Source organism: Capricornis sumatraensis, chromosome X (assembly GCF_032405125.1).
Source record: "Capricornis sumatraensis isolate serow.1 chromosome X, serow.2, whole genome shotgun sequence".
In the NCBI taxonomy this organism is placed as follows: Eukaryota; Metazoa; Chordata; class Mammalia; order Artiodactyla; family Bovidae; genus Capricornis; species Capricornis sumatraensis.
In genome coordinates this window covers 59,429,906-59,441,458 of record NC_091092.1, presented here as the reverse complement: position 1 = coordinate 59,441,458, position 11,553 = coordinate 59,429,906, and positions in this window count along the sequence as shown.

Sequence of the window (11,553 nt, the reverse complement as noted above, 5' to 3'; positions counted from 1 at the left end):
ATTAAAATAAATAAATTTATATTTTTTTAAAAAGTTCAGTGTGATTGGAATAGAAAGAGAAGTAGGGTAGACTGACATGACATAACTGAAGAGGTATACAGTGTTCAGATCATGTAGAACCCAGTAGATCACATTATATTCAATTTGATCTTTGTTCTAACAGAAATGAGGGATGGAATGGCATGGTTCTGATTTATATTGTAAAAAGAACAGTCTATGCTGTGTGAAGGATTAATTCAGTTCAGTTCAGTTCAGACAGTCAGTCATGTCCGACTCTTTGCGACCCCATGGAGGATTAATTAGAGGGGCAAATTGAAAGCAAGGACACCAAGTAATATCTTTTTTGAAAGAGTCCTGGAAAAAGATAATGGTGGCTTGGGCTTGTGAGTAAATGATGAAGCTGGGAAGAAGAGGAAAGAATTAAAAAACATTTAGGAAATATAATTAATAGGTCTTGGTATTTTGTGAAACCGTTTACCAGGACTGGGAAGACTGCAAGTGAAATGTGTTCAAGAAAAGGAGGGAGAAGTTTTTAGTTCAATATTGAACATGTTATGTTGAGGTTCATTTGGGACATGATATCAAATAGGCAAATTGATGCATAGGTCTGAAGCTCAGAGCTCAAGCTACTTGGTAACAATGGACATATAGCAACTGAATCATGGGAAAGAGAATAGTAATAAAAGAAACAGTCAGGAGGCATCCTTGAGGGCATATATTGGTTATGTAGAAGAGGGGGCAGTGGAGAATTAGAGACTATAGCTGAACAATCCTCACAGAAACCCAGCAAGGAAGTGATGAGATTCCCATTTACAGTTGAGAAAAATGAGGCTCAGTGAGCCTAAGTTATTTGTATACAGTGAGTAAACTAGTAAGTGGCAGGGTCCAGAATGGCATGCCAGTCTTCTTGAATTCAAATCTGCTCTGGCTACAGCCCCATGCAGCCTTTCTTGATGCACAGATCCTTCCTACAACTAATTTTTAGTTTTTCTTACAGATGAGTTAAAGAAAAAGTATTTGGAAAGTTTTTTATTTCTTTTCTGACTTTTATTACAAGCTCCATCTCGGAGAAGCTTTGACTTTTTTGTGTTTTTTATTTTATTTATTTTATTTTTAAAATTTATTTATTTTAATTGGAGACAGCAAAAGAGACACAGATGTATAGAACAGTCTTTTGGACTCTGTGGGAGAGGGAGAGGGTGGGATGATTTGGAAGCTTTGACTTTTAAACTTAGAAGCTTTGTGTGTCCTGAGTCAGGCAATGACCCATGAGTGGGAGTTACAAAGGATTATGAGAGTTGGACTATAAAGAAAGCTGAGCACCAAAGAATTGATGCTTTTGATCTGTGGTGTTAGAGAAGACTCTTGAGAGTCCCTTGGACTGCTAGGAGATCCAACAAGCCCATACTAAAGGAAATCAGTTCTGACTATTCATTGGAAGGACTGATGCTGAAGCTGAAACTCCAGTACTTTGGCCACCTGATGCAAAGAACTGACTCATTGGAAAAGACCCTGATGCTGGGAAAGATAGAAGGCGGGAGGAGAAGGGGACAACAGAGGATGAGATGGTTGGATGGCATCACCGACTCAGTGGACATGAGTTCGAGTAAACTCTGGGAGTTGCTGATGGACAGGGAGCCCTGGTGTGCTGCAGTCCATGGCATCGCAGGGTTGGACATGACTGAGTGACTGAACTGAACTGATGAGACCTTAAGCTATAACTTTTTCAGTTCATAAGAAAGGCTATTGTTGTTACTGTTGTCTTTTCCCACTGCTTCTTCCCACTTTGACCCTGTCCCCAAACAAAAAACCATCCAGATGGTAGGTATAGCTAAGCAGGAAGGCTTAACACCACCTGATTCCATATGCAGGTTGGAAATTTATAAATGTTTAGGGAGATGAGTCTCTGGAATTAAGTTGTTAGTGGGTTTCCATGGAAATGCTCATGCCTAACAAGTTTTTATGTAGAACAAAAATGCAACAGATTCAGGCAGAAAATATTGGGCAATATATTCATTAAGTGTGAGTTGAGGTACAAAGTACATTGCTATTGCCCTTTAAGATGGGTCTTCAAGACATTTATTCTGTCAGTGATATTTTAGAGACTTAAGGAAAATATCACTGATAGCTGACTTGCAGTGCATCTTAATGATAGCTGTCCCCAAGGGATAGCAGGAAAAAACATATGTGTTAGAAAAAGTGAGAGAAAGATTATTGAAAGGAGAGCAGAGACTGAAAAGGAGAAAGTTGAGAAATGGTTGATGAGTAATACTAATTCCTTACCTTTAAAAATAATGAAATTTATCAGTCCTCCATATATATTAGGCTAGAAATTTGGTATTTTCTAGATGAGGAATTTTAGAACCATCTATGTTTCTTAGGTGACTTGTCTAAAGTTAGACTTCTAGTCACTGGCAGGTATTATAGCCTTAGTTTTATTCCATTTCACCAAGCTAGTCCATACTAGGGGCGAAGGAAGTCAATGAATAGCTAAAGGTAGACTTTGCAATTTATGTTTTTAAATGTTATAACAGCTTCTTTTGGGGCATCTCCCAATCACATAGGAACAGGCATATTTTGAGGAGACTCATTTTATGATGCTAGTATTTGCCATCTTGCTATAGCAATTACAATTGGAGGTGTCATAAGACAGAAACATGCTTCAGAGACATGGAAGTTCTCTGAGTTTTACTTGAATTTCCTATTATGGAAAACATCAACATTTATTTCTTAGTGAAGAGGCTTAAAACAGAGATGATCCCAGGGTACTGAGGTCACACTATAGGATTTGGAGCATACTTGTTGAAGCCTCTACTTGAGACTCCTATGTTAAGGCAGAGAGGGATCAGGGGCCAAAGAGAGTATAAAAAGAGTTCAGAAGTTTGTGACTAAGGACAGGAATACTGTTGAGGGTATTGGAGGGAGTCTTTTATTTGCTGATTGAATGGAGCTGAGCAGGACTAGATACAAAAGAGAGAATACAGTAATTCATTTTACAATGAGGTTCCTATTACTAAGACCAAAGGCTTTCCTCACAGTAGTGTCAGACATAAGATAAGAATTAAAGCCCTCGATGTTTAAAAAATTTAATAAAAAATATTTAACATATTGAGAAGTTCAGAAAAATGTAACAAATCATCTGGATACAATAGACAGTAACTTGTTGAAAATATGATTCAGAGCTAAGTTCTTGCTGACCTTACTTCCTCTTGAAAAATAAAGATGGAATCTCACATCTCTTTCCTTTCACTCTCTGAGGGTAAGTGTTCTCTTAAAGTTAGCATGTATCATTCCCATGAAAGCTAGAAAATTATAACTATACAGGTATAGATCCATAAACTATATATAATATTGTATTGCATATTTGTAAAATTGTTTTAAATATAAATTTATTTATTTTAAATGGAGGCTAATTGCATATTTTTAATGTATCTGAAAAGTATCAAACTATATTCTAAAACATTCTTTTGTCAGTTATCAATATGTTTTAAAATATTTATCCAAGTTGATACATGGTAGGTCTAGTTCATCAATTTTGTCTACTGAACAGTGTTCTATTTTATGAAAATCAGATTATTTATCTATTATACTAAGGGATATTTAAGGGATCTTCTCTTTTTCTCTCCGTCCCTGCTATTACAAACAGGGCTCTAATTAGTATCCTTATATGTGCCTTCTTTTACATATTTTGGAGAATTTCTCTAAGACCATGATACCCAAAGTGTGGTCAGTGAAACATCAGTTTCAGAATCACCTGGGAGCTTGTTAGAAATGAGGGAAGGAAGAAAGTAGGCCGGGGTGTATGAATAAATGAATTAATAAAATTTGAACATACCCCAAGCTTGGTTACCACTTAAGAACTCCTTTTCTTCAACTATTACTTTCCTCTTATAAGTTGCTTAAATTTTTTCCTGTTTAGGAAACATTTATTTATTGGCTACTGTGCTAGAATTTGGCATTAGAAAACCAGTGATGAATAAGATAGATCTCTACTCTTCAGGAAATGTTCCTGTAAATAGTACTATAATTAAGAGAAGCATTTACCTGGTGGCTCTAGCTGATAAAGAATCTGCCTGCAATGTGGGAGACCTGAGTTTGGTCCCTGGGTTGGGAAGATGACCTGAGAAGGGAATGGCTAGCCACTTCAGTATTCTTGCCTAGAGAATTCCATGGATAGAGGAGCCTGGCCAACTGCAGTCCATGGGGTTGCAAAGAGTCGGACACAACTGAGCAACTAACACTTTCACTTTCTGTACCATGTGAAGTTAGGTTTCAGAGGAAGGATAGATCATATCTGGTATCAGGGAAAGGCTTTTTTTGATGAAGTGGCATTTGAATCTGTCTCTGAAATGTGAGGATTCAGGGTGGAGGGAAGATGGTAATAGGTGAGAAGTCATTTTAGGCATAGAGGACTGTGTAGTTAGAGATGGGAAAATCTGTTAAATGCTTGAAAAACAATAGAGTATCTAGTATGTAGAACAGTGTAAGCAGGAAAGAAACCTGGAAAGCTAGGTTGGGTTAGATCATGAAATACTTTGTTTACTTCTCTTTTCAGCTTGATCAAATTTTGCGTCTCATATATTGAAGCTCTGTTATTTGGTGTATACACCCTAAAACAATAGGATTGCTATATCTTCTTGAAAAACCATCCTCTTTATTATTCTGAATTGTCCCTATTAGTCCCAGATCAATTCTTTACGGTGAGGCCTACTTTGTCTGATAGCAGTCTAGCTCCTCCAGTTTTCTTTTTATTAGTCCACATGTTACATCTTTGTCCATCTTTTTGCTTTTCATCTATTTGTACTTTCATATTAAAAGTGAGTTTTTTGTAGATAGCATACCATGGGTCTTGATTTTATTTCACCTAATATGACAATCTCTCTTGTTTTTATTAAATTAGACTGTTTACATTTAAATTGCTTATTGATAAGTTGGCACCTAAATCTGCCATTTTTTTTGTTTTGTTTTCTGCTTCTTCTCTTTTTCTTTCCTCTGTTTTTCTTAACTCCCTGTGGGTTACTTGAACATTTCTTAAGATTACATCTTGACTTGCTTTTAGTGTTTTCTAGCATATGTTTTGTATAATTTTCTTAGTAGTTGCTCTAGGTATTACCCATAGACATGTTTGGTCCACAGCATTGCTATGCATGGTGTTAGTAGTCTTGATTTTTTTTGTTTGTTGAACAATTGTAAGATCTAGCAACACAGGATCTGGATTCCAACATAGCCATAATCTACTAGAGCCAAGTCATGGCTATTCCTTTTAGATGGGAGATGTGATTTCCTATTCACCATAGTTTCTACTACTTTACTGATTCCCAAAGAGAAGCTAGTGTCACTTACTATCTATCACTTTACATAGAGTCTGCTTCTAATTTAGGCTGTTTCTGACACCTGTGGGCATAATCAGTTTGTGACTTATGACTTATACTCTAACTTTCCCCAAAAAAAAGTGTTAGAGAGGATGATTCAGGGCGATCTTCAAACTTCTTCTCTTGCTATCAACCTATACATCTTCTTCCTTTGCTGCCAAACTTCTTGAAATTATTGTTTACATTCACTTTCTTTAATTCTTCATTCCCACTCACTTCTTAGTCCATGGAATTTTTCCCAGAGCATTCCACTAAAAGAGAGCTTACCAAGGTTAACCAATGAGCTGCTGCTGCTGCTGCTAAGTCACGTCAGTCATATCCGACTCTGTCTGACCCCATAGGTGGCAGCCCACCAGGCTCCCCTGTCCCTGGGATTCTCCAGGCAAGAACACTGGAGAGGGTTGCCATTTCCTTCTCCATTGCATGAAAGTGAAAAGTGAAAGTGAAGTCGCTCAGTTTCCTTCTCCAAACCAATGAGCTACATGTGGCTACATGGAGTGAACACTTTATCCTGAATTGATTGAATCTTTATCTTGTAAAGCATTTGGCATTGTTGATGTTGTATTTTTGAAATTCTTTTCCATTTGCTTCCATGATACTACATTTCTGGTTTTCCTCTTGGTTCTCTAGCCACATGTTTTCTAGTCTTCTTTATCTACTGATGTATTATATGCTTTATAGCATTACTACAAATGTTGCATTCATAATCTCATATGTTTTAGCAACAAAGGCAAATATATCCATAGGATAGATTCCTTGAAATTAACTTACTGGGTTAAAATGAACCCATTTAATATTTGATAGATACTGCCAAAATGCTGTCCAAAAAGGTTTTTCTGGTTGGCATTCCAACCAACAGGAAGAGGGAATGCTCATATCCCTATATATCATCATCATTGCTGGATATTCTCAATCGTTAAAATTTTCTCCAATCGAACATGCTTTATTTTCTCATTTTCCTGATTTTTAGTAAGGTTGAGCTTATTTTAATAAATGTATTATCCATATATACATAAATTGTCTATTATTATTCTTTGCCATTTTTGAGAGGAGGTGGTTTGAGACACTAGCTCTGGCATATATATATTGTATATATTTTCCTCAGTCTGTTATAATTTGTGGTGTGTTTTGGTCTACAGCTAACTTTACCTTTTCACATGAATTTTTCAGTATATTCTTTTTATTATATATTTAAACCATCTGGAATTTATTTTAAGGTGTGGAATGAAGTAGGTCTTAACTTGTTCCAAATGGATAGCCAACTTTACCTCCCTTATTATTAAATAGTTCATCTTTTCCCTACTTACCTGATGTACCAGCTTTATTATACATTAAATTTCCATGTGAATATATTCCACTACAGGTATTCTATTTGACATCATTAGCAAAGTGAAAGTGAAAATGTTAGTCGCTCAGTTGTGTCTGACTCCTTGTGACCCCATGGACTGTCAGACTCCTCTGTCCATGAGATTTCCCAGGCAAGAATACTGGAGTGGGTAGCCATTGACTTCTCCAGAGGAATCTTCCCAACCCAGGGATTAAACCTAGGTCTCCTGATTTGCAGGCAGATTCTTTACCATCTGAGCCACCAGGGAAGCCCATCATTAGCAAAGTGACAGCTAAACATAGTAGTTAAGGGCTAAGACTCTGGAGCCAGGCTACTTGGTTCATGTTCAGTTCAGTTCAGTTCAGTCGCTTAGTCATGTCTGACTTTGTGACCCCAAGAATCGCAGCACACCAGGCCTCCCTGTCCATCACCAACTCCTGGAGTCCACCCAAACCCATGTGCATTGAGTTGGTGACGCCATCCAACCATCTCATCCTCTCTCGTCCCCTTCTCCTCCTGCCCTCAATCTTTCCCAGCATCAGGGTCTTTTCCAGTGAGTCAGCACTTCGCATCAGGTGGCCAAAGTATTGAACTTTCAGCTTCAACATCAGTCCTTCCAATGAACACCCAGGACTGATCTCCATTAGGATGGACTGGTTGGATCGCCTTGAAGTCCAAGGAACTCTCAAGAGTCTTCTCCAACACCACAGTTCAAACGCATCAATTCTTCTGTGCTCACCTTTCTTTATAGTACAACTCTCACATCCATACATGACTACTGGAAAAACCATAGCCTTGACTAGATGGACCTTTGTTGGCAAAGTGATGTCTCTGCTTTTTAATATGCTATCTATGTTGGTCAAAACTTTCCTTCCAAGGAGTAAGTGTCTTTTAATTTCATGGCTGCAGTCACCATCTGCAGTGATTTTGGAGCCCAGAAAAATAAAGTCAGCCACTCTTTCCACTGTTTACCCATCTATTTGCCATGAAGTGATGGGACAGATGCCATGATCTTAGTTTTCTGAATGTTGAGGTTTAAGCCAACTTTTTCGCTCTCCTCTTTCATTTTCATCAAGGGGCTCTTTAGTTCTTCACTTTCTGCCATAAGGGTGGTGTCATCTGCGTATCTGAGGTTATTGATATTTCTCCCAGCAATCTTGACTCCAGCTTGTGCTTCCTGCATTCCAGCATTTCTCATGATGTACTCTGCATAGAAGTTAAATAAGCAGGGTGACAATATACAGCCTTGACGTACTCATTTCCCTATTTGGAACCAGTCTGTTTTTCCATGTCCAGTTCTAACTGTTGCTTCTTGACTGGCATACAGACTTCTTAGGAGGCAGGTTAGGTGTTCTGGTATTCTCATCTCTTTCAGAATTTTCCACAGTTTTTTTGTGATTCACACAGTCAAAGGCTTTGACATATTCAATAAAGCAGAAACAGATGTTTTTCTGAAACTCTCTTGCTTTTTCAGTGATCCAACAGATGCTGGCAATTTGATCTTTGGTTCCTCTGCCTTTTCTAAATTCAGCTTGAACATCTGGATGTACACGGTTCACGCACTGCTGAAGCCTGGCTTGGAGAATTTTGAGCTTTATTTTGCCAATGTGTGAGATGATTGCCATTGTGTGGTAGTTTGAGCATTCTTTGGCATTATCTTTCCTTGGGATTGGAATGAAAACTGACCTTTTCTAGTCCAGTGGCCACTGCTGAGTTTTCCAAATTTGCTGGCACATTGAGTGCAGCACTTTCACAGCATCATCTTTCAGGATTTGAAATAGCTCCACTGGAATTCCATCACCTCCCCTAGCTTTGGTCATAGTGATGCTTCCTAAGGCCCCTTTGACTTCACATTCCAGGATGTCTGGCTCTAGGTGAGTGATCACACCATTGTGATAATCTGGGTCATGATGACATTTTTGGATAGTTCTGTGTATTCTTGCCACCTCTTCTTAATATCTTCTGCTTCTGTTAGGTCCATACCAATTCTGTCCTTTATTGAGCCCATCTTTGCATGAAAATTTCCCTTGGTATCTCCAATTTTCTTGAGACTCTGGTCTTTCCCATTCTATTGTTTTCTTCTATTTCTTTGCACTGCTCACTGAAGGCTTTCTTCTCTCTGCTTGCTATTCTTTGGAACTGTGCATTCAAATGGGCATATCTTTCATTTTCTCCTTTGCTTTTCACTTCTCTTGTTTTCATAGCTATTTGTAAGGCCTCCTCAGACAACCATTTTGCCTTTTGCATTTCTCTTTCTTGGGAATGGTCTTGATCCCTGTCTGCTGTACAATGTCACGAACCTCTACCCATAGTTCCTCAGGTACTCTGTCTATCAGATCTAATCCCTGGAATCTATTTCTCACTTCTCCTGTATAATCATAAGGGATTTGATTTAGGTCATATCTGAATGGTCTAGTGATTTTCCCTACTTTCTTCAATTTAAGTCTGAATTTGACAGTCAGTCTCTCCCATCAGGAAGCTTCTATAAGCCTCTTATCCTTCTCCATCAGAGGGCAGATAGACTGAAAACCACAATCACAGAAAACTAACCAATCTGATCACATGGACCACAGCCTTGTCTAACTCAAGGAAAGTATGAGCCATGCCCTGTAGGGCCACCCAGGATGGATGGGTCATGGTGGAGAGTTCTGACGAAATGCGGTCCCTTGGAGAAGGGAATGGCAAACCACTTCATTATTCTTTTCTTGAGAACCCCATGAACAGTATGAAAAGGCAAAAAGATAGGACACTGAAAGATGAACTCCCCAGGTCAGTAGGTGCCCAATATGCTACTGGAGATCAGTGGAGAACTAATTCCAGAAAGAATGGAGACATGAGCCAAAGCAAAAACAACACCCAGTTATGGATGTGACTGATGATGGAAGTAAAGTCTGATGCTAGAAAGCATTAAAACAGTGTATTTAGCATACTAGTAGTATATAAATGCTAGTTATTATTACTGTTATTGTTGCTTATACTAGTTTATTTTCATCCCAATGTCAACCATAATGTTTTAGTACAGATACTTGGCAAATATCTCCTTTTTATTTTCAGAATTTTCAGAAGAAATAAACCATACAAATCAAATATATGCTCAGTTCTATAAATAATATAGTTGAGGTAATTACTGGGAGTGAATTAAACTTACAGATTGCTTTGGGTGGAAGTTACATTTTCACAATACTGTCTTTCTATGTGGAAATGAAGTACATATCTCTAAGCAGATTTTTTCTTTTGGTTCTGTCATATATATATACATATATATATGTATATATATATTAGTAAAGAGAACTTACTTGAGTTTTTAAATTTTTTTCATTTTATATCGAAGTGTAGTTGATTTACAATGTTGTGTTAGTTTCAGGTGTACAGCAAAGTGATTCAGCCATACATATACATATATCCATTCTTTTCCAAATTCTTTTCCCATATAGGTTATTACAGAGCATTGAGCAACGTTCCCTGTGCTATACAGTAGGTGCTTTTTAGTTATCTATTTTATATACAGTAGTGTATATATGTCAATCCCAATCTCCCAATTTATCTCTACCTCCATCTTTCCCCTTTAGTAACCAGAAGTTTATTTTCTATGTCTGTGAGCCTGTTTTGTAAATAAGTTGATTTACATCATTTATTTAATTCCATGTACAAGTGATACGATATTTGTCTTTTGCTGACTTACTTGACTAAGTATGATAATCTCTAGGTCTCTTCATGTTGCTACAAATGACATTATTTCATTCTTTTTGTGGCTGAGTATTATTCCATTACATATATGTACCACATCTTTATCTTTATCCATTTATCTGCTGATGGACATTTAGGCTGCTTCTATGTCTTGGCTATTGTAAATAGTGCTGCAATGACAATGAATATTGTGGTGCATGTATCTTCAAAGTATGGTTTTCTCTGGATATATGCCCAGGAGTGGGATTGCTAAATCATATGGTAGCTCTATTTTTAGTTCTTTTTTTTTTTTTTTTTTTTGGTAAGGAATCTCCATACTGTTCTCCATAGTGGCCCACCAGTTTATATTCCCACCAACAGTATAGGAAAGTTCCATTTTCTCTATACTCTCTCCAGAATTTGTTGTTTATAAACTTAAAACTTTTTAAATTTATTTATTTTAATTGGAGGACAATCACTTCACATCACTGTGGTGGCCCCTGCCACACATTGACAGGAATCAGCCATGGGCACACATGCACCCCCACCATTCTGAACCCCCCTCCCACCTCCCTCCCCATCCTGGATGATAACAACAATCCTATATGCTTGTAAACTTTTTGATGATGGCCATTCTGACCAGTGTGAAGTGATAGGTCATTGTGTTTTGTTTTTTTCTTTAATTGGAGGGTAATTGCTTTACAATGTTGTGTTGGTTTCTATTGTACAACAACACAAATCATCCATAAGCATATATATATCCCCTCCCTCTGGAGCCTGCCTCCTACCCACCCACCCCAATTATTGTAGTTTTCATTTGCATTTTTCTAGTAACTAGTGATGTTTAACATCTTTTCATGTGCCTATTTGCCATCTGTATGTCTTTTGTATGCCATTTGTATGTCTTCTTTGGAGAAATGTCTATTTAGATCTTCTTCCCATCTTTTGATTGGATTGTTTGTTTGTTTGTTTATTTGTTTTCTATTGAGCTGTATGAGCTGTTTGTATACTTTGGAGATTAATCCCTTGTTGGTCACTTTGTTTGCAAATATTTTCTCTTATTTTGAGGGTCGTCTTTTCATTTTGTTTATGGTTTCCTTTGCTGTGCAAAAGCTTTTAATTTTAATTAGGTCCCATTTGTTTATTTTTGCTTTTATTTTCATTACTCTAGAAGGTGGGTCAAAAAAG